The sequence below is a fragment of the Ixodes scapularis genome, unplaced genomic scaffold (genome assembly GCF_016920785.2).
Source record: "Ixodes scapularis isolate PalLabHiFi unplaced genomic scaffold, ASM1692078v2 PGA_scaffold0__279_contigs__length_252992795, whole genome shotgun sequence".
NCBI lineage: Eukaryota > Metazoa > Arthropoda > Arachnida > Ixodida > Ixodidae > Ixodes > Ixodes scapularis.
Window position 1 is genome coordinate 124,140,576 of NW_024609835.1, and position 23,725 is coordinate 124,164,300.

Genomic DNA, 23,725 nt, shown 5'->3' on the forward strand with positions numbered 1-23,725 from the left:
GCTTGCAATGCGTTTCTTAGCGCAAATGTAAGGTGCGTCTTGAAGCTGCTTAATTTCTCATGAATTCACGTGGAACGTGTGCACCAAGTTTTTGCTGTTTTTATTTGCGCTCGGTTTGGGAACGCACGAGTCGTAGAAACCATTTTCGTAGAGTGACGGCCCCGCGGGTGCGGGGTCAAGGAGTTGGAGTGGGGGGGGGGAGGTTCTTAATCTCTTTTTGGTGCAACTTGTCAATAGATTTATTTTTCCCAAAGACAAGAGAGAACCATTTTTACAAACCCCTTTCCAGAAAGAACTGGTTGAAACACAAAAAATGTTTCTTCTGTACAACAAGAAAACACCTCCCTGCGTAACCGTTTGGCCGACTTTGAGGATAGATCACGGCGTGAAAACCTGCTGTTCTACGGTGTAGACGATTCAAGGTCAGAGAAATGGGCGGAAACGGAAAATAAAATAGTTCGCATACTTCAACGTACGGTTAACCTCCAAATTGCCTTAGGACACTGAGCGAACGCATCGACTCGGCTCTTTCACGGTTGAAAAATGTAGACCTGTCATTGTGAAGTTTTCTTCATATAAGCTGAGAGAAAAATTTTAGTATCCCGCTCGATACCAAAATCTGCAGGGACACGGATCAGTGAGGACTTCTGCCCCGCGACGCGCCAGGCTTAATCAATATGCAACTAAAATCAATTCCATCGCACTTGTCTTCGATGATCAAGTAAATAGAAATCCTTCCCCTATAACAAATCTTCAATAACATGCCGCGCGGGGTGGTGGTTATCTTCAGCCCTTGCCTCGTGATAACGTTTCCGTTCTGTTTACCAATAGCAGGAGTGATGTTCCCAAAAATGAGGACTTGTGTTCGATTATTTACTCATCTAGTGCTGACTTAGTTGTTCTAACTGAAACCTGGTTAACAATCAAAATCTATAACTCTGAAATTTTCCACTGTAAAAAACACTAACATATACCGCCAAGATAGAGGGAGTAGGGCTGGAGGCGGTGTTCTTATTGCTGTCGCCGATTCTATTTCGTCATTCTGTATTAATGTGGTCACTGACCTTGTAATAATTTGGGTTTCTAATTGTATAAATTATAAGAAGTATGTTTTGGGTGTCTGCTATCGCCCTCCCACAAAGATCGCCAATTTTGTTGCCGAGCTTCACGATGTCGTTAACGCGATCCATGTCCGCTTCCCAAATGTTCCTGTACTACTCTTGGGAGACTTCAATTACCCAAACATTATGTGGACAACCGACCGCCCTTTCCTTAACCCATTTTCCACAAAGAGTAATGATTTCTTTAAAACTTCTTTATCGATTTTTAGCTTTTCGCAGACAGTCGTGTAGCCTACACGGGTTACTAATTCTACAGCCACTATATTAGACCTAGTGTTAACCACTGTCAACTGAACTTATTTCCCCTCTCACTTATTTACCCGGTCTTAGCGATCAATCAATTGATGCTATTCTCCTTAAATATCCCAACGTGTAAATGATCGAAAAGTGTTAAACGCATTTTTGACTAGGCCCTTGCTGATTTTACAGCCATCAACAACGGTATGTGTTCGTTTTTGGTGTAATATTCGCGCAACATTTCCGAGCGTTCCGTCGAAGCTAATTGGTGTTTATTTAAAGACAAAGGGAATTATCTTACGAATATGTACATTTCTGTGCGTACAATTTGTTCTTCCGCTTGATCCCCATGGTTCAATGGAGTGCCCAGAAGGCTTTCAAACAAAAAGAAACGGTTGTTTCGCTCTGCGAAGTTATCCTCTTCGTCAGTTGCTGATGTACGCTGGGCGGCATATCGCTCCGTCGCTGCTTTATATAAAACTGCCGTCAGTGAAGCCGAACAGCGTTTCTTCGGAAGTACTTTGCCAGCAATGCTGCTCAACAATCCTCATCAGTTTTGGAACGTTGTGAACCCCCGCGAAAAACTTGGTGTAAGGCTCAGCAATTTGGACTGGGAAGAGATACCAGAGAGGGAGTGTGCACCCGCGCTAAATGAAATGTTCGTCGACTCCTATTCCAGCTCAAAATATTCATGACTGCCCTGAGTTGCTCCCATCAAACGTTTGTATTATGGATTCTATTACTATAGAATGTGGTGGCATTTTCAAAATTATTGATGGCCTTAAACTATCCTCAATATCTGGGAGCTCCGAACTCGGAGCTAAAAAAAAAGTTCTTCTTTTCTCTCTCTTATCATCTGGCAATAGCAATATAAACTCAAAATTTAAAGAAAAAACACTAAAATGTACTCTTCCGTTATTCTAACTAAGCTTTTACAGCAATCCCCCAATCTTGGTACTCTTCCCGAGGACTGAAAAGTATGGAAGGTGATTCCTTTCCATGAATGTGGCGATAAATCTAGCCTTAGTGATTATTGTCCGATTTCATTAAACTTCCGGAGCTTCTGGAACACATAATTTACTCTCATCTTGTTGCTTTCCTTAACTCTAATTCTTTTTTTACCCCTGCTCAACAGGGATTTAGGAAACTATTCTCGTGCGGATCTCAGTTTTTAACACTTACTCACAATTGTCATGTTGCTCTTGATCGTTCTTCCGCGGTAGATTGTGTATTTTTAGACTTCTCAAAAGCATTCGACAAAGTTTCACACAGGCTTCTTCTTCATAAACTCACTGTCCTTAACATAGAACCCCATGTTTTTGCTTGGATTGATTCTTTTTTAACTAATCGCTTACAATTTTTCCATGTTAACGGCTATAACTCAGTTCATTCACCAGTAAGTTCAGGCGTTCCCCAAGGTTCCGTACTAGGTCTTATTTTATTTCTTATTTATATTAATGATTTGCCTACTCATGTTTCTTCATCCATTGGCTTATTTGCAGATGACTGTGTCATCCACAGGGAAAAGACCAATGATTCCGATATTCATTCTCTTCAGTCAGAACTTGACAGCATTTCCCGGTGGCGTGACACATGGAATAAGAAACTATATTAACAAATTCCACACATGGAATAAGAAACAATATTAACAAATGCCAATCCATGAGAGTATCACATCAAATGAACACAAGCCATTCTTACAATATTAGCGGCGTTGTCCTTGATTCTGTAATATCATATAAATATCTCGGTGTGCATATAACAAATAACCTTTCCTGGGGTACTCGTATTCAATACGTAATCAGTAATGCAAACCGCATGTTAGGCTATCTTAAAAAAAAATTCTGTTTTGCTTGTACCTCTTTAAAACTACTTCTTTACAAGTCTTCGGTCCGAAGTTAACTGGAACACGCCGCAGCTAAATGTGACCCTGGTATAACACTTGCATCATCACTTGAAGCCATTCATAACCGTTCTGCTCGATTCATACTACATAGCTATCGCCGAACATCCAGCGTATCAGCAATGAAATTCAATCTCTGCTTACCTGACCTCTCTCTTCGCAGGGAAGTGTCATGTTTGTGCTTATTTCACAAGATCCATTATCTTAACACGTCAATGCGACAGCTTTTGTTAATGCAACCGTCTTATATACCATCGCACGTGGACCATCGATATAAAGTTGGCATTGCTCACTGTCATACATCGGGTTTTTTCAGTCTTCTTTTGCCCAGAACGTCACTGTACTGGAATCGCCTTCCCGCAGCTGTAGTCGAGATTGCCGAGAGCTCCGATTTTCGAATTACTGTTTGCAATTATTTTCTTGTATTTTCTATAACTCCCGTGTTAAGTGATTTTGTTTGTGTGTTTATTGTTTCAAATTATATTTTTTGTCCTGTTTAACTCACTACTCACTAGTTACGTATATTTGTTTTGTTTGTAAATTGTTGCTATTCCCACCCCCCTTCTGTAATGCCTTCGGGCCTTAAAGGGTATCAATAAATAAATAAATAAATAAAAGTGAGATTGCGTGGGGCGCTTCCTGGGTTTCTTGTTTAGTCAAGTGAGGATGTGGGTGCCTATGTACGCCGGTATATGAAATGTGTTGCTGGTGCTTAATGGTTTTTAGTAACGCGTTTCTCACTCGAATACTTGTCTTGTGTGTCGAGCAAGAGGCTAGCGTAGAATTTAAGCGATTTCATTTTTTTTTCTCAATTCCTTAGTATAATTTTGCCCACGGCAGGATATCTTAAAGCGAGTCAGGTGAGTAGTGATACCGCCTAACGCGAATACTTTTTTTTTTTTTCAAGTTGCATAGTCAATTAATTTAAGTTAAATCCTGGTTAGTTGAAAAAGCTATATCCCAGTAGCCTGGTCTGACGACTGCATACTGTGCAGAAAGCAGGAAACGGCTAATCACGTTTTACTAGACCGTTGAGTCGCGGTCTTCTTTTGGGACGTTCTGAAAGGGACCCTTAGAAAATACGGCATTTGATACTTCAGACCCATGTTACGGATAAAAAAAAACAAAACAGGACGCGGGATGGCCAGCAAAACGCGTTTTTCGTTTATAAGGCTCGTCAAATTATGAGGCGCTGGAAAAATGCAGCCTTCTGCGTTAAAGCGCGAAACACATGTACGACGAAACCTTCCGATCCGACGTGCGGACTGCCGGAATGACCTTGGGGGGAGAGGGTGTTCGTAGCATCGGAGAGCGTTGAAAACCCTCGCCTCCGACCGTCGTATTGCGCGGTCGGGCGTCGGATCGGACGGTTCCGTCGTACATGTGTTTCGCGCTTAAAGGGGCACTCAAGTGCTTTTTGGAGAAGCTTGTTTTTGGAAGCATATTGTTTGTTGGGCTTCAGTCAATAAAAATGACCAGTTCTAAATGGCAAGGCGCCCTAGTAAACTCACAGCAATAGAAATACACAGGCACTATATCCTCTTGCGGGGTCCATCCCGTGTCTCCACCACCTCCATAGAATTCGACCAATAGAAATAGCGAACTGCGAAAAGATTGCTAAAGTTATTATTATAGCTCTTTTTAGGCACATGCACATTATATTTTGACAACAACGTCAAATCTTTGGCTGTAGGTGACGTAATACAGCTATTATTGTTCGAAAAAGAGCGAACTACGTTTTCTCCTCGCCTTGTTACGCGGGAGTGATGTGCCCACGCGGCGACGCGGCTCCGTCGTGGAAAGCGCGTGGCTCGCAGCTTATCTCGCCGCGAGAACGATAAGGAAGAGGATCTCCTTTCAATCATTGACTTGTTCACAAAGCAACCTATTATATTGACACACCTTGCTAATTGATGCTCTGGCTTGTTTTACCACGACCTTTTGCATGATTATCCAAGCTCCAAGGAGCATGCTGAAAGTGCAGTTACACACAGTGGCATCTGCAACAGTTGCAAACGCCAACACATGCACACTCAACACTTGGCTACATCCCCACCTCTCCCCTTTGTGTGTTAGCAAAAGATCCAATTTTAGCTGAAAAGAATGTCAAGTAAAGATGCCTTTTTACTGGGTAACTTGTATGTGCATTGCAGGAATAAGAGCAAGAATTCCTAATTAGTGTTCGAGTCTTCCTAGCCAACTTGGCTCCGAGAACACAGCACTTGGCTAGGCTTTACATGAAAACAATCTGTCCATGCTCGTGTTCTCCAGTCTTTCCCTTCGTCTGTATCTAGTGGCGTTGTTCCAAAAATAATGTGTTACTCACAAAATCCGTCAAGTGGGTAAAAACATATATCTTAAAAAAACGTGCTTTTTCTCAAAGGTTATGGGAAACTCTCAAAGTGCCTTGGATTCGCCTCAATGGCTCGTAGCATCCACAGCAGTCGGTTGTTAGGTGACACGGAGTATAGCAGTAAGTGTTCAAAGGCGCCAAGAAGATGGCAGCCAATGAAAACTCCCAATGTTCTCGCTGAAACATGAAAATCGATAATGACATTGAACTGCACAAAAATAAGTTGTCATCTGGTTCTAACGCCTAACATTACATTTGGGCGAAGAACGACTGCTGGGCAATGCATTGTTTAGCGCTTTTATTTTTTTAAAGGGAGGGGTACCGAAACCCGGAGTAGGTGTCGCTGGCAAAGTGACCTCTAATTGCCTTGACCATGCAGAAGGGCAGTGGTCGCCTGTTCTTCTGTCCAAGTCTCCGCCACAGCCAAAGCACACACTGCCTATAGGCAGCGAACCGGAAGCGCCTGAAACAATGTCCACATTTATTGAATGTAAGGAACACCCACCAGCCATACACCTGAGGCAATGACCAGACTAATCAGATGTAATAAGCAATATTCGCTACTCTGAAATCTACACCTCTCTTGTGATTGTTTCCCCGGAAAAACCATGATATATTATGGTTCTGTTTTATGTTTCCTTTCGCTGTGCATGTGATGTATTTGCAAACAAACAAATGATCGGCACAACTAACTATACACCAACTCATGTTTATAAACAAACTGGAGCGCCCCTAGCAGACGCCACCGGCGCCGCGCATGCGCAATGGAGTGTGGGCAAGAAGCTCGCCTTCGCCCATAAACAAACAATTGAAATGCGATGTTGCCGGCGTCTGTGTGACTCCCCTTGTATTTTTTTGCGTTTGAATAGTTGACTACGTTTTCCTTGCAATGTCTGACTACTTGAGAAGCCTCAAGAACCGACGAGAGACTCTGACTCCATGTCAGTCTATAAAGCCACGTAACATCTATTCTCCCGGCAGCCAGAAGAATAATTTCCCCGAAATTCAACCGGCAGTTGACTCCCATTGGACCATTGACTGTCGCCAAGGGAAAGCGGAGGCGAAGAGGGGGGGTTTAACACTGGCCCGAGGGATACACGCGCGATGAAGTGTCCCTACAGCGCGCAATTCGCATAACGAGTGTCGATGAAACGTCAGCGTCGACAATACGTGTCCAGGAAAAGTTGTCCATGAAACGTGTTTCCATGAGATGTTGGAAGAACAAGAAAATCAGCATTCTACCGGCAGTTGTATGATTTCAGACAACCAATGGGAGGCGATCGTCGGTAGAATTTCAAAAAATTATTCTCCCAGCTGCCGGGAGAATAGACGCTGTCATAAAGCTACCCGTCCTTACCCTTGACCCGCGGCTTGGGAGGCATGGGCATGGAACCAAAAACGCACGGCAAACAAGAAAAAAGCAGACACGCAAAGCGAAAAACATTCAAAAGCAGTTGAACGCTAATGATGATTTCTATTCAAAGCTATCACGCCGCTTCAATGCGTACGCAAGAAAAACGGGGGCCGAGGCAGAACAGCAAGTTTCGTGACCGGTAACACGAAGTTGTACTCACTCGTTCGAGGTTGCCCCCATGTTTCTTTCACCATAGTGGCGCATGTTCAAGGCCAGCTGTAGCACACCCGGATCGAGGCACAGCCCCTCGAAATCCGGGTGGCTCGTCACGCAGCTCTGCCGGCTCTGCTGCTTGCGAACGGCGGCCGGGTAGTCACGGCAGCAGACACACTCTGCGACGGTTTCCATCGGCACGCAGCAACTGCATTGGCACCTTAAAACAGAAAACCAGCATCAGCTATACATATGAGAGGTATAATAAACAGCTCATCACCTACCAGTTGGTGTTCCCAAGCCGCTGGGTTGCGTCGTCGGTTTCGTCGTCTTCCTCCGGTGTCGACATTGAGCATCGCGAACTGTCGTCCGTCGCGTTCGAGGCATCGGCGTCGCGCGTAGGAGTGGCGTCGTAGGAGATTGAGCTGCTATCTGCCGTCCGCCGAAGAATTTCCACCTCCAACGGTGTTAGATTTGGCAGGTCCATCTCCGCACGACGCAAGACCCGAAGTAAACAAAATGAGTCCCAACGAGAATCCATCAAATACGCGCACATTCGGAAGATCACTCCGCCGGTTCGAAGGATCAATCCGCCGGGAAGCCGTCACTCGTGATTGGATGGCGCACCTCCTTCCCTGCTGCCTTCCCGTCCGACAGCGCCCCTGACGGCGTGCGCCTAGGCGCAGAACAGCGATCTTTGATTGGATTTTTAATAGGGAAATCGGCCGCCCTTGAATGTAATTTTGGGATTTCTAGGATGCTTAGAGCCCGCAGATTGAGTTATGACAATAAATAGACGATCTCAGAATCCACTTGAGTGCCCCTTTAAGTCCTTATTTTGAACTCGTTTTGTTCGCCTTCCGCCCATTAAAAAGCATGCAGAAAAGGCCTTAGAACGCACCTGGTGTCACCTCCTCGCCGTCACCATGGTAACGAACGCCGAATGATAGAAGCAGGCACGGTATCGCCGCGTGAAGCCAGCAACAGCTAACGCCATTTTACGAACGCCATCTGCTAGCCAAAGCCGAATGCGGTGTGTCAAATCACCGCCTTCGCCGGTGCGCCGCTGGCACGGTGTAAGTAGAGTCACTAAATAAAGCTACGCTTTCAAAGTACCGAAACTCCCAAACTATGCGTCTGAAGCGCGTCGGGCGCCGCCATCTTGGGTCCACGCGCAGATAGAGGAGTGACTGTAGCTGAGCCAAGCCGAGCTGTAGCCGTCGCCTGCGCCAGCTGCCGTAGCCGCAGCTGTGGCAGCGAATAAATGTCGTGTTGTTCGTATCTCAACGTAAAAGGAAAAAAAAATGCATGCTGAGTGACGGACTTCAGCGTGCGCGCGCAGTAAACAGTAAAACAGCAGCAGGCAGCGGATCTCGGGACCCAAGATGGTGGTGTTCAAAATGCCATAGAGTTATTATAATGTACGCTAGAGGCTCAACTGGCGCTAGTGTGCAGTTGCAAATTGAAGCAGACAGCAAGCAGTCTGAAATTGACTTCCGGTAATGTATTTCTATGGAAAAAAGCGAGTGCATTTCCTCTCTGCGCTCGATTATAAGAGCAAATATCACGAACAATTCGTACCTACTAGGCACATTAGAACATTTCCCAGTCATGCAGAGGAAATAATTGGTCAGTTGCGGCGTTTTTATTTTAAAATTGTGGCATGAAAAACGGTGCTAAAACTGTCTGGTACATGTATTTATGTGCACTGTCGGACACTGTTAGCGCGAACACGGCGTCGGCGCTTTCCAGCATGGGGGATTACGTGCCAAACGAACGAAGGACACCTGGAAAACCAAGAAAGATGGCAAGAACGACGCAGTAACACTGGATAAGTAACTCCTTGTGCTTGCAGACGATCAAAATAAATTGAAAGTCACATAAGATAGTCCGATTTACAATAAATAAGTGCTGCTTTATTCTTTCTGCTCATGAATATGTGCGAAGATGCTTGTTCTGTGCTCAAATCATCGCCCGCGCGCTCCAAATCTTTGCAAATAGGGGGAGCCAGAGAACAGGTGCACGACAAAAACTGCCCGACACAGGAAATAATAAGAAAACACACCTTTCGTAGCCCACGTACTTTATTTATTACGTTTCAAACGTTTTTTTAGCCACTCGTAAAGGTGCACGACGGGGTCATTTTCTTATAGTGAGAGGACAGGCATATTAGCAATATATAAGCGCCAACGGAATGCTGGCGGACTTTTAACACACTCTACATTCCTTTCGATCGTTATTTTGCGTAGAATCGTCGGTCGTTTCTACATACCTGCCATAAAACAGAGGTTTGGGCCTGAGTTTAACATCATTCAGTGGTAAAAGAAAAATGCTGTAACTAAAGCAATTACACTTTCACAATAGTAATAAAGGTGCATACTATCCGGTACAACCGATGTAACAAGCGTTATTCATGTTATTTTCCGACGGCGAGACAAAATTCACGCGCGTTTTCCCTTAGGAATACACAGGAAAACTGGAAAAGTAGACTGTATACTGTCTGCTTCAATTTGCAACCGGAAGTCCCGTAGACACTAGCGCCAGCTGAGCCTCTAGCGTTTATTGTAATAACTCTATGAAAAAAACGCTATGATAACGATAGTGGCTCACGTGACTGCCGCTGTCCAATGAGGCCGCAGCGAACCAGAATATTGTTGAGTACAGCGACAGTATTGTCGGCAAATTGCCAAAGAAAAGGAATGCGGTACTCTGAAAGCGTAGTTTATTTAGTGACTCTAGGCGTAAGAAGAGGAGGTGACCAAACGACTGCGGCGCGCGGCCGCGACGAGCGTACCCGTAGCGCTCGCAGTTGGCCGCCTCTCCGCCAGATGCCGAGGCTAAAAGCCCTCGCAGCCCGCGACCGGCCGCTTGTTGAGCGTCGACTTCATTGCTTGTTTTTTTTTCTCGCATGCGTGTTTGATGGTCTTATGAGGCATCTGTGACATGGGGAAGTGATTTGCGCCCAATTGAAAGAGCGGCTACAAGTCATGCAAGAAGAAACTCTCCTTGTTGTTCAAGCCGCCCGTAGGCGCCGAGAACCTTGCAGCGTGGAGGCGGGCGATACCACGGGAGGATCGTGCGCTGTCACGGAAGGACCTTGTGTGCGAGCGTCATTTTGCGCTACATTTTGTGGTAAAGACGCGGAGTGGCGACTGGAGAGCCACGTTAGCGAAGGACGCTGTTCCATCAATTTTTTATAGATGCCCGGTGTACCTCACGAAGCAAGTGAAGCCTCCGACGAAACCAGCTAAGCGCTAGGCCAACACCGGGTCCATATCACATGAGCGAATGATGTTTAAGCGAACAGCGATATTTGAGCGAATCGACGTTTTAGCGAATAACGGGGGCGTGCGTTAATCCATCCCCCGCGCTGCGCTTACGCCGTTTCGCGGCGGCAGTCTGCAGCGGCTCATCACAAAAATGTGAACCCACTTGGCCCACCCGAAAACGCCACTTGGCGGCGTCAGACTATTCGCTAAAGTGTCATTCGGTGAAACGTGGGCGTTCACTAAAACGTCATTCGATCAAGTGAGTGCCTCCCGGCGAATACCGAGCTGCCAGCGAAGTCACGCCACGTGTCTCCCGGGGACGGAGAATCCACTCAAAGCGCAGCAGGTGCTGTAGTTGCTCATGACAATCTACCGGAATATAATGACAACAGGCCTGACTCCTAAAGAAAGAACAGAAACGGAACTGCAGAGCTAGCCCCATCCGCCTTTGGCGTGCTGTTTGACAGTGCACAGTCTGCGCGTCTTCCCGAATTCTCTTGGGCTGCACATCACGTCGATATAGAGGGCATTCGAGATGTAGTGCGCACCAAAATTGCAGTGAAGCAAAACTCGGTGGCACCGACCTTCTACATGTCACATATCCAAGGCGCCGCACATCAAAAGTGACAGGAGCGTAAACGTTCTTCTGCTGGGGAACTCCTTCAAACCTGCCTCTGTTGCGGTAAATGCGACCGTGACGACACTCTCTGACGTGGAGCAAGTAGTGAACGCCGTAGAAGCAACCAAGGTTTGCTCATGGGGCCCCAGCATTAAGGAATATGCTAAAGCGTGGCCTGACTGTGCTTATGGTGATCCTCAAGGAAAATGGAGGCATTCTAGGTGCGCAATGACAGTGACCGAAGGTAGTGTCTGCAAGGCTTGCAGCACTCTCTGTAACACCTTGCGCATTCATACGTCTCGTCAGATGGCTAGAAAAAAGGGAACACAGGGTACTTCAGCGTATTAGGACACCGTCACAGTTTAGCCGAAGGGTAAAGATTGAAACATTCCGCAGGGCCGAGAAGTCGCTAACATGATCAAAGGTGCGTCTTTTGTCAAGAAACAAGGTGCTGTTGAGGTAACTGAAGCAGTCAAAATACAAGATGAAGTCACTTAAAATGAACACCTCCAGCAACGCCTGCAGCAGCACGACATCCCGTCAGCACAGTTGCTTCTCATTATAGAAGATACACTGACGACTGGCTGCTGCTGTGTCTCCTACTTCATATTCGCAGTTCCTCTACATATTCGTTCTTGAGAAACAATAACATCCTCCCACTGCCCTGCGTCATTATCATCAGGAAATACATCAGCATAATGGCACCGAAGTGTGGCCTTGATGAGCACTTTCTGGCAGCCCTCGCAACCAAGATGACAACCAAGAGTCCTATGGAACGAAGAGGAATGCTGCTACTTGATAAAATTCAAATCAGGATAGAACTGGCGTGATTTTGAAGACTATGACATACTCCGGGTTTGTTGACCAGAAGCAGGACGATGAAGACTGTAATAAGCTTGCCGACCAAGTACTTGTATTTGCTTTTCATCCGTTTGCTGGCAGCTATCTCCAGCCTGTTGCAGTTTTGCATCAAAAGGACCAACAAAATTTGGAACTCTGCTTTCATAGCTGCTCCTTCAGTGCATCCTAAAACTCGAACAAGCTGGAATACACATCGATGTAGTTGTTTGTGACGGTGCAACAACAAATCACAGCATGTGGAAACAGTTCGGAGTTGGTGGTGTTTTGCGACGTGTCGCTAATTCTCTCGAGCACCCATCTGACAGTTCCAGACGAGTTTACGTGTTCTCCGATGCACCGCATTTGTTCAAATGCATTAGAAACCGTGTCCACAGCAAGAAGATGTTCCACATCGATGGGAAGTTTGTGCAGTGGTCATGCTATGACGCTTTGTATCTAGCAGATACAACGCACGCATTCGATGAGAGGGTATGCCCGAAGCTCACATACAATCACATGAACCCATCAAACATGTTGACGATGAGAGTGAAGCTTGCAACGCAGATAATTAGCGAGTCTGTTTCGAAGGGGCTTTAATTCTACGCTAAGCGGGGTGCACCTGGCTCGTACGATGTTGGGCCAACGGTGCAGTTCACTTTACTTATGAACAATCTGTTTGATGCTGTGAATCGTCGGGTTCCGGTTGAGGGAGTGCGACGAGGTGGAAATGACTTCCAAGTCATCGAAGATGCGTTGCAGTGGCTTGACACATAAGAAGAGGAACGAGTCAGTGGAAAAATTCACAAGGACTTCTTTTTGACCCCGTCTACTGCAGAAGGCCTCAGGGTGACGTTAAAGTCAGTTGTTGAACTGTCGAACTATCTACTGACTGAGTGTGGCTTTGACTACGTGTTAACAGCAAAATTGAATCAAGACCGCCTCGAGTGTTTCGTTGGAACGATTCGGCAAGCTGGAGGTCCAAAACGAACACCCTACGTTCCTACATTTCTGCAGCTTTATCGCATGCTTTCCAACTACGCCCTCCTCAAGCCCCCGAAATTCGGGAACTGCACTGTAAGTGCCGAAGAGCAGCGACCGTGCATCACTCTTGGTGAAATAAGATTGGCTTTTCAACAAGACGAGTAGCAAACGCATACGCATAGGCTTGACAGCCTAAGAGAAAGACTCGACGGACTCATTAAGGAAGGAAGCTGGGAATGTGAAGATGTTCTGGAGCATGACTACAGGAGGGCAGATACTGTAGATTGTATAGTCTACTATGGTCACCGGTTATTTTTGCAGAAAGATTGGTAACAAGACCGTATGTGTACCCTGCCGGGACGGACTCGTTAAACAATATGGATTCTGTGACATTTCAGAAGCGAATCTGGTAAACTACAAAACACGTGAGAAGCTCGTTCATACAAACTTGAGCATCTACTACCTTCTGAGGGCAACAGAAAAGGAGATCGCAAAACAGCTTAGCGACAACTGTGTGTACAGTAAGACACTGGACCATGTGCTGCTAACATATCCTTTCATGTGCCCATGCTCCCTGCACAAGGCAGACATAATCAAAAAGGTGCTGCACAACTACATTTTAATGAGGATGCGGCAGCACTGCAAGCAGCAGAGGCAAAAAGAGGCAAAGTGAAGCCAAGAAACGAGGAAGTTGTCCAAGCTTGTCTAAGTTGTTCTGTGCTTTCCAGCTTTTTCTTTGAGGTACACATTAAACAGCAGATTCCAATAGAGAAAATTTGTCTTATTATCTAGCTACCACTTAAAGTTTGAAACTGAGAGTCTATCAATCTATATCTTTCTTTTTTATTTGCATTACCAATACCTCGAACCCCAAAAGATACTAAAGCATCAAGATTGATTTACAATACTTGCTATCTTTGGGGAAGTATATGTTTTTTAGCCTTTGTAAAATTAGGTTCAGAAAACAACAAAAAAGCGTCCTCCCAGGACCCCGCTAGAGGTAGCGTATGTATTGTAAACTGAACTAGGAAGTTTTAGCAGACATGATGGCAGCCCCTTAATTGTTTTGAGCTCCGCTGCGCGGATGCCATCTTATATGCACAGGGCGCCGCGAACTGCCCATTATTGTGACTGTGCAGACGATCGTAGTGAGCGCCAGCAGTGATCGAGAGCTGGCGAACTAGCTGCGCAGCACGCCGTTGTTGTTAGTGCTGGAGGGGCAAATGTACGATCGAAATTAAGTATATATACTCAATGGTTTTTACCAATTTCCGTAGCAAGCCGCAAAGGCGTCCGTCTCGGCCGGGCCGCTGCGATGCGGCGGCACGGCGGGCCGTAGAGTTCCTGTATAGGCTCCCTAACTGAGCCAGAGTTGCGCATTCATCCCTGTAGTGCCGTCTTTCCTGCACAGCATGTTGATCCTGCTCCTCACGTGACTGAATTCGGCGAATAGCGGCGCCGCGCGTTCGAGACGCGTGGCGCGCTCAAAAGCAGGGGAACGTACTGTCGGGGCGCGAACAACGTCTACTTTCCTGCACGGCACTTGATCCGGATCCTCACGTGATCGGATTTCGGCGAATAGCGGCGCGGCGGCACGTGGAAAACAGACGCGCAACTTTGGCTCCCGCAGGGAGCCTATACAGGAACTCTAGCGGGCAGTGGGATGCCTACATGTCTGTCTGTCTGAGGGTGAAGACATCCATTGTTGCCCTGAATGTGCCAACGCGCGACGCTCTCGCGCACTCGGTGCGTCACTTGGGCGGTAAAATGGTGTCTACGCCTTAGCCAAAGCTACGCGCTCGAGCTGAGTGACACCAGATTGCGCACGCTTAAAAATGCATAAAAAACGATTGGGCGGAAAAATGGCTGAGATGTCATCACTCAAGCAAATGCGCGCGTGTGTATGAAGGCACTCTAGTGGGGCAGTAAAGCCCCTTGATAAAATTTACGCTTTCAAGTAACGCCAACCATTGTTGTAGGAACGTGCAAGACACGTGCCAGGAGCGGGTGCACCGTCGCCATTCGCTTCCAAGGGCCGCTCATTTCAGTGCTGCGCCGCCATTTGCTTCCAAGGGCTGCTCGAGACACGGGCTTCGCGCATTGGCGCATTTGACGCTACTTGCAAGACAAACGCAAACACATTGAGGGGCTTTAGTGGGGCAGAAGTTTGTAACGCCATCTGTGAGCGCGCCGGAGAACTCCGAACATTACCGGTCCGCGCCAGAACAGCGCTGTTCAGTCACCATGGCCGCTGGCAAAGACGACGAAGCTGAGGACACGCCGACGGCGATTGAGCAAGCAACAGCATGCACCGCGGGACGACAGCAACGGCGGCATTTATTGGGATCAGAGCCGTAAATCTAGAGAGTTTGGCCATTCGTTGGGAAGTATAGGAGACAAATGAGGAGGCGCCATTGGCCGAAAGCGGTCTGGGCGTGTTCCAGGGCGTCTTCAGAAATTCGAATGTGACCAACCAGAAGCCGGAAATAATACCCTGGCGGTGGTCGCGAGAAACAAACCTGATACCTGCATTGGAGTAACTCTCGATGGCTGAAAATATGGTACACGTGATGTTTCAATCACGTTAATCCAAAATGATGGTGGAAGACTGCGATTAGCGGAACGATCGACATGATCCGTACGCCAAACGCCCAGAGCCGGGAATCTGCCGTCCGAACGTCTGTGCAAAACAGAGTTGCGCGGTGCATTCGTTTCTTACATCTTTCTGCATGATCATGATCAAAACAACAAGTGCACCCTATTTTCAACCACGAAGAGTTACTACACTTCACTCTTACGCCTTTATTAAAACCATATACGAACATAGACTTTTGATCAGAACTGTTTGCCGCTACCACCGCTAGGGGATTCTTTTCGGCTTCTGGTTGGTCAAGAGAGCAAGCCAAGCCCTCTTTCCGACTCTGCCGCACGCCCTGACTCTGCCCGCGCCTCCCATTGACCAAACTCTCTCAATACACGGCTCTGATTGGGATCAAAGGCGCGAAGTAAGCAAGAATAATTTTTATTTGAATCCTGACGCGCGATATCCAAGTTGGGGACCAGATACCTTTCCTGGGTCTTTCTTGTGAACTTTTTAGAGAGATACGGGGTGCCGCCTTCGGAAAATAGCTCCGTTTGCAAAATGTGGGGGCCCTGAAAAGGGCAATTTAGACCGCTAACAGAACCTATAACTGACGTAACGAGCACTTGACAAGCGGTTGGCGCATAAGTCGTCTTTATGCACGCAGGCGGGCGACGGGCGCATCCAGAATCCTCGTCCTGCGCACTAGGAAGGTCCCTGTCTGCGTCGGGGCTGTAGATTTTGGCGGCCGCGGCGACGAACGACTGGAATCTATCAGTGTTTATGCGCGCCTCCTCTCTCCTCCAAAACATCAACTTTGCAAGGTGACCAGTGAAATGGTGGCTCTCGCACCGTCCAGATGGAAGAGAGTTTCTTGACGTGGGCCCAGGTGCCCTCCACCGTAGTGGTGTGCGCACCAGTGTTCGGCTCGACAAAGTGCAGTTTCTGGTTGACGGTGAGGTGCGTGAAGTGAGCGTCATCTGCGAGCTTGTAATAACCAGCCCAACAGTCAGTGATTATTCTTGTTCCAGGGCGGACCCACTCGGCTATTAGCCCTTGCAGGGTTTTAGCGTCACGGGTATCCACGGGAACAAGAAAGCAGCACCCGCTGCCAGGCTCCACACCACCGAAAACTTACTGGCCAGGCCTTAAATACACGCGATGGTACTTTCGCCGCCCGAGCATACTCTCGCCTATAGTTCTACAGCCACGCCTTTGCCGCCAATCATCTCTGAATGCGTAAAGACGGCATTTACCGCAACCTCCCGACAAAGGCTGGTCCAATCAGCTATTGTCTTACTTGCGACATCAGTCTCCCACTGAATGACGGCGCATGGTAGGTTCTGGCACCAGAGGTAGATGATTTTCATGAGCTGGGGAAGTGCCAGGTGCGATCCCTCGAAGAAGGAACCGCTCCTTATAGCCGATTCACACGACGGACCAAATCGCGATTTTCGTCTGCGGACCGTGTACCACGTGACCGTCACGTCACCGATTCCTGCGATCCGCGCCTCCTCCGCGGAGGCGCGGACTGATAAAGTCGAGCGCCTTTTTCACTTGCGGACGTTTGGCGGCAGACTGACTTGGAAAGCATTTAGTCTGGCAACGGTACATGGTTTTCTTGGTATTTTGCTTCTGTGCGTTCAAAACAAAAATGGCGCGTCGTTGCGTTTTGTGCGTTTGTTGGTTCATTTTGTCGTACGATTCTTGGTTCCACGCGTGAGAGAAACTCCAGAAACTTTGTCCGGCTGACGCGACGCAGGTTCCGGTGCTCCTCCGGGTCCGTGTCAAGAAGCTCCCGTCAAGACTAGTCTAGCACGCCGCGACAATTCTTGCACGTCCAATCAGGATTTCACCGAGCAAGCCCTCTCTTGTGGATGTGGTGCGCTTGAGTGTTGTGCACGAGCGCGGAGTGTGTGAAGGCATCTCCAAACGCCCCTCCGCGAGCCCAGAAGTTCGTCGCGTCTACGCCGAAGCTTTTGCGGGCAGGATCATGCCTGTGTCACTGTCATGCTTTGGGTTAGTAAAGTTAGTGGCGCTTCGCGCGAAGCCTGTCCCGGTGTTTTGTTCTCAATCTGTACGTAGCGGCGGCGTACGATTCTTTATTGCGGTAGCAACCGTCGATTTCTCTCTTGGACAACGGTGCTACTGTGCGAAGTTGGAGTTTCGCGGCACTGTGGGGTGCGAACAGGTTCGGTCCCTCCTCACTGGCGTCTGCTCTTCGTCTCCCTCGTGTGGATGCGCTTGGGAGACGGGCGAACCGCGGATATGTCGTCACGTGATCAATCCGTCCGCGGATCAGTCCGTCGTGTGAATCGGCTATTACCGAGACCTCGCCCCGGCACTGAACCTTGAACGGCTTCCTCTTGGGCACCTCACGAGTCATTCACACACCGGATCTCCACGAGTAGCCATCCGCAGATCTAGCGCGGACTTGCAGCGTCATCGCAGCTTCGCACTCTGGGCATGCACGAGAAGCCAGGAGCAGGCCGATGCCCTGAAGCAAATTAATTGCTTCAAGAGGGTCTTTCATGGCGTCATGAAGACGGCACAAGTTAAACGCCATAACACTGCGATGCTCGCCTCTGGAAGAATAAAGCGCCGAGAAGGCTAAACGAGCAGAACTGCCCGCGTGTTTGCATTTATTATTTTTATTTGACCCTCCATTTTATACCTCGTGACCCCATTCTAACAAGCTCATTGGTTAATCGGTCGGACCACATCATCGCGTGAAAAAACGAACGCCAATCGTATGACCAGAACGGTTGCCACGGTCGGCATCTTTACAAAGAAGACAGCAGTCGGACCTAACAAACAAAATAAAGTAGCAAAGTGAATAAAAAAAAATAAGAAGGGAGCCCTTAGATTCTCGGGCGGCGTGTTCTATGATGAGAGGTGTTGCTCGCAATGTTCCTTGTTTATTTTCTGTTTTGTTTCTTTACCCTTGAGGATGCCACGACCCTTATTTGAAGCTGGTCTGTTAAAAAGTAAGTGCAAAGAAAAAAAATATTTTAAAGAGCCTAATTTGGACAAGCATGTCGAAAACAATTTTTCCGCGATAGAAAAAAACAATCTACAACGATATTTATTGCGTGAGACTGATTTTAGTTTGCGGGTATTTCGTCCGTTTCAAATCGCGCGCCACAAAGTTGGGGCTCCGTGACCTTTAGCACCGACTGGCTGTTATTAGCGCCGAGATTTTTTCGGTGGCGCCCTCTTATGGTTTCCCTCCGTGACGTCACGACTGGGATTTGCCTCGCCGTGACGTCACTAGTTGTTATTCTGGCTACTTACCATAGGGTGCAACGACGAGTTCGATGGTGTGTTTAAAAAGCACAGTAGAAGCTAGGAGCCGTCGCAATCCGAAACTAACACCGTCAAAGTTGACAATCTGACAGTGCTCATATGCCCATGGTTTGGCCAATCGTGGAAAGCTGACCACAGCGACGCTTTTGGACGCGCCCATCGCTAATACTTATTTGGTTAAGAGATTGATTGACAGCTTAGACCTTGGTTGTTAAACCTTTGTTATAGTATGTAGTAAGTTCCTTTTGAGCGGCATATTTTTATGTTTAAAGAATAACCCTTGTGATGAGAGTTATTATTCTTTACAAAAGGTTTACAAGATGGGCACTTCCCGTTTGGATTCATACCATAACGAACAAAAGCTTCGCTATTCTTTCATGGCCGCCGAAGTCTGAGCTCCCGCCTGTCTCGCCTACCTCGACTAATCGTTTCGCCGAAGTGATCAGTGTTTCGTGCTGACTTACGTGCTTGAGTGAGATTTCTTGAAGTGAACTGTTCAGCAGCTGTCGCAAGTGATAGTGATAGGAAGCGACGCGGGGTTTGGGCTTTGATAGCGCGGTTCTTTCGTTTTCCTCTTTGCTTGCTTAGGGTGTTTTTTTTGTTTGTTCGTTTGTTTGTTTGTTTGCGCGTGCAAATGCCTACTTTTCGGAGACGTCAGATGATTGATCCCGACAGCAAGCCTCACAGCAGCCATGTCGCCCCGAAAGGAATACCATTTGGCTGGAGGCAATTGGGCGTTCGCGTAGCGAAAAACGTGTCCAGTTACGTACTCGTCATATCGCTCCGGAGGCCGTCGAGATTCGCACCGGGTGCCCCGAACGGCCGCGACTAGACACAGCTGCTACGTAAACATTCTGGCACAGCCAGGTTATTACGTAATGGCGGTCCGCAGATGCCTTCGGACGTCCGAATTCTGCGTTAGCCGACAGATTTTTTTTTCTCGGCTTCCGAATCATCTTACGTAAAGTTGTTTGAATGGATGTGTACTGTTATCGTAAATCTTAGGTTGTGATTACGCCTTTGTAGAAATAATTCGGTTTGCGAAAGAGACGCAAACGACGGGCATAAGAGAATTGGTTGCATATTCCGGTCACCTTGGGAAAAGCGCGAAACACGGAGTCCGCACCGTCTCGGCTTCCCAGTCTTCTACCTGCTTTAGAGCAGTTTGTACCTGCTGGCTGCTAGTAGGTATGTCTACTGAAACTGCAGCTTGAAACTAGAGGCAGTGCCAGTGAGCAAAGACAAAGTTTGGAAAGCTTGCTCGCCCTCCCCAATTTCTGAAATCTCAAGTGATTGTACCATAATAAATGCACAACGCGTCTCCCCCCCCCCCCCTTCCCCCTCTCCCCCCCCCCCCCCCCCCCCCTAAGAAAACACAACTATGTTCACTACGTAAAAAAATGGTCTGAGTTCATGCATCTGTGGGCGGGTAGGAAGTCTTGCCCAAATTTATTCACACCGCATGATGAGCGCAACACGTCGCTGTGCAAACTGTCCAACAACACGAAGCATAAAAACGGCAGATTTATGACAACGATTCGGAGTCCATTGTTGAATTGAAATGACGTAATTTTGTTGAAAACGCTCGCAGCTTTTTACTCACGGTATACGTCGGGAATCTTCCACATTTTGAAACGGAACGAAGGATGATTTACTTTTAAAAACGCTCGCTGCGTCCTCCCGGACCAGTTTGACTGGGCCGGCTGACGACGACGGGACTGAACCCGTTAAACCTCAACCCCACAACAACCAATTTGCGCTCCGTGTTAGTGTGGGTGTCTACTTCCAAGCACCGCACCACATACACCACGAACGTTTCAGTTCTTTGTCGCATCGCCGTGTTGCACCAAACAGAACGAGATCACCAAAGTCAACGCAGCGCTGTCGTGAACGTTGGCTTGTTGTTGCGCAATCGTAAACCCTGTGACTCCCTTCGCTTTTAAAGCACACACGGCGATTACGAATGATACTTTCCGTCTTCCGGGAATATCACAGGGACACTTCTCTATACTCCGTTTCACCTTCCGTCCGAGCACAGCGGACGCTAGGAGCCATCCCAGCCAATGCGGCGCTGAGGGAGTGTCATGCGACCTTGAGCTCCCTGTGTCGCCCCGCCCCATCGGCAGGTCACGCGACTTTCTCCCGGCGCTGGATCGGCTGGGATGGCTCGTGGCGTCCACTGCGCTCGGACTGAAGGTGAAACGGAGTATAGTCACCCCTTCGCTATGGTCTCGCAAACCGCGCAGCTTCTCGTGTTCCGTCAAACCAGGAGGTTTGCGTCAATCGAGGAGGTTCTAAGTATTAGGAGGAGGCACGTTGCAATATTGGTGAAGCCTAGTCATAAAAAGTTTAAACGATATTGTGCCCAACTTGACCGCAGACCTCACTGGCGATTGATGCGCGTGACATGTCACCTGCGGTATGGATGGTTGATTGTTGAAGGATTCGTTGCAGGCTCGTGCGCGCTCCGTCTGGTAGGTTTTATCATATCGAAGGCTAGACGAAGGATAGCTACAGTCACGGGATGTGGTCATGATGGGGCTGATAAATGAGAGTGAGGAGGAAAATCAGAAAGAGGCGCGGCGTCAAGGGAGCGTGGCTTGTGGTGGCTACGCGGGTGACGTCATGCCCTCGCCTACCCTTCTATCCTCCTTGGCGTGAACCATAGAGATCATACATAATAACTCTAGAGGAAAAGGTCCGCCATTTTCCCATACATTGTGGCTGCCGCAAGCGGCGGAGCATGCAGGCAGACCCTCGGGATCCCAAACACGGTTACATCATCAGAGCAGTTTCGTGAACTTCAACAATCCACGAACTTACCGGTGGAAAGATATTCGCGTTCCTTTCGAAGCTTTCTTTTTGCATAGCGCGCAGATGTACGGCCTCGCGTTGACGCTAAACGCCGGTGGGGCGCAGTGGGCGCGGTTGAGGAATACGAAACTGCGCAACCACCAGATTTCCGAGATTTCGACAGAAGGGAAGTTAATGCAGCGTAATGACTTTATTGCTTTTTATAAGCATTAGAATAGCTCAGAATTTAGTTTACAACGTTAAATTATCACTGTTTATTGCTGAGAGTTTTCACTCTTCGCGTTTACCATGGCAACGTTGCTTTCTTTCTCTCGTGTTCTGTCGCTCTCTTTTACGTTCGTTCACTCGGGACCCCGGGTGTCGGAGCACGGGATTTGCCACTCCTCCTCACCCACCTTTACCCCCCTGGCGTGAACCAAAACAATACCGGCGCCATGTTTAACGTGCGTTGTTGCCGGATCTTACCGGAAGTCAAGACGCTGCGTCGTTCAACTCCGCAGCCAAGTCAACCCAAGAGAACATCCAAGAGTGAGGGGCGGGACGTAGTTCTCCTCCGCAGGGGTCGAAAGAGCGGAAGTTTCAAATGTGGAGAGGTTCTGACTCCGACTAAATTACGTCCTGTGGCGTAAATATTGCTACAAAAAATCGCGATCCTTTTGAAAAAAAAAAAAAAAGCTCAACATGGCTGCTGGCCTTAGCAACGCGACGCTAGTTTCTCGTGACAATTATTCTGCTTTTTTGCACCGTGTTTTACGTGCCCGAGGTTACGCCACAAAATCTTAATGGTATCGGCTTGCGTTTGCAGCAGTTTTTGCGCGACAACGTGAGAATCCAGCGACGCTATCGCCAACGAAAATTTCGAAGCGGGCGCAAGGCTTAGCACTGCTGAGAGCTGGAAGACGGTATGTTAGACAGTATCTTGGACAGAAAATGAATTGGGAAGACGGTACATTGTACATGACTTTCTTTCTTTACTAAACAGCTATTTCGGTGACAAAAACGTATTCTAACTTATTTAAATGTCCTGAATGAATTAAATAAATATTGTAGTAGTTTAAGACACGTTTCCTGGAGGAAGAAAAAGCAACGTTGCTAGCGAACTACTTTCTCGACAGTGGAGGCACTTCAGATGGGCGCAATGCGCTTGTGGGTGGAGCTAAAAGATTGTTCTTAGCTTGCAACCGACTATAATTGTATCCACAAACCATTCCGACCATATGAACTAATTTTTTTGTTTTTTATACCTGACGCTGGGGGAGGGGGGGATGTGGTGTATAAAACGGGAAAGGGGGTTTAATGGCTATGCGAAATGTTATTCTCCAGGCAGGGAAAAGACTCGCATAGCCAAAGGGGAGAGGGAGGGAAAGATGTAGATTGAGATGGGTTGAATAAATATTTTAGCAGTTACTAGGGGAAAGCGCCAATCAAATCATTTGTAGGGTAGAGGGGGGGGGGGGGTGGGGGGGGGCAAAGGGTTGCTAACACACGGCTAAAACATGGTTCAAAGTAAACGTTCGATAAAACGCGCAAGTGCCAACAGTCGCTCAATCGCTCCCAACATTCGGTCAATTGCACAAGTACCGCGGCGACGAGCTGAACCTGTGTAACATGTCGCGCCGCCGCGAAGCGGCGGCGAGACTTGTGTTTTACAGCCGCAGTTCCGCAGTTCTGCCGCAACACAGTTATGTTCGCTGGAGTTTCGCATCATTGTCACGTCGCAAACGTGTGACGAGATCTTTACCGGTTTCCGAATTGCGCGCGGTAGTTAGAGGCGGTCTGAAATCTCAGTCACATGCGCAAACTCGAGCACTGCACGGAATATGACCCGCGCCCGTTGCTTGCCATCAGTAGGAAATAGCAGTTCCTTTGTTGTGGACACCTGTGCCCCTAACGCCCTTACCGAAGCTAGTAATGTTTTCCGTGCTTCCTCGTATTCAGGGCAGTGGCATAGTATGTGATCGATGTCTTCGACGTCCCCTCACGCAGTGCAGTCAGCACTGCTTCTCTGAGACGTCCTTCCAAAGCGATGCAATGTCTTCCTCGTGAACGCGCTATTAGTTCGGAGACGATGCAAAAGCGTTGCGTCTTTCCGCGTTAGTTTAGAGGTTCGGACTGGTACAGGACCTTCTCCATT

At 47.9% G+C, this 23,725-nt stretch overlaps 1 pseudogene; it reads left to right on the forward strand.

The window, feature by feature from the left end:
* Nucleotides 1-11,483: 11,483 nt before the first annotated feature.
* On the forward strand, nt 11,484-12,683 carry LOC120846154 (annotated as a pseudogene).
* The last annotated feature ends 11,042 nt before the right edge of the window (nt 12,684-23,725 follow it).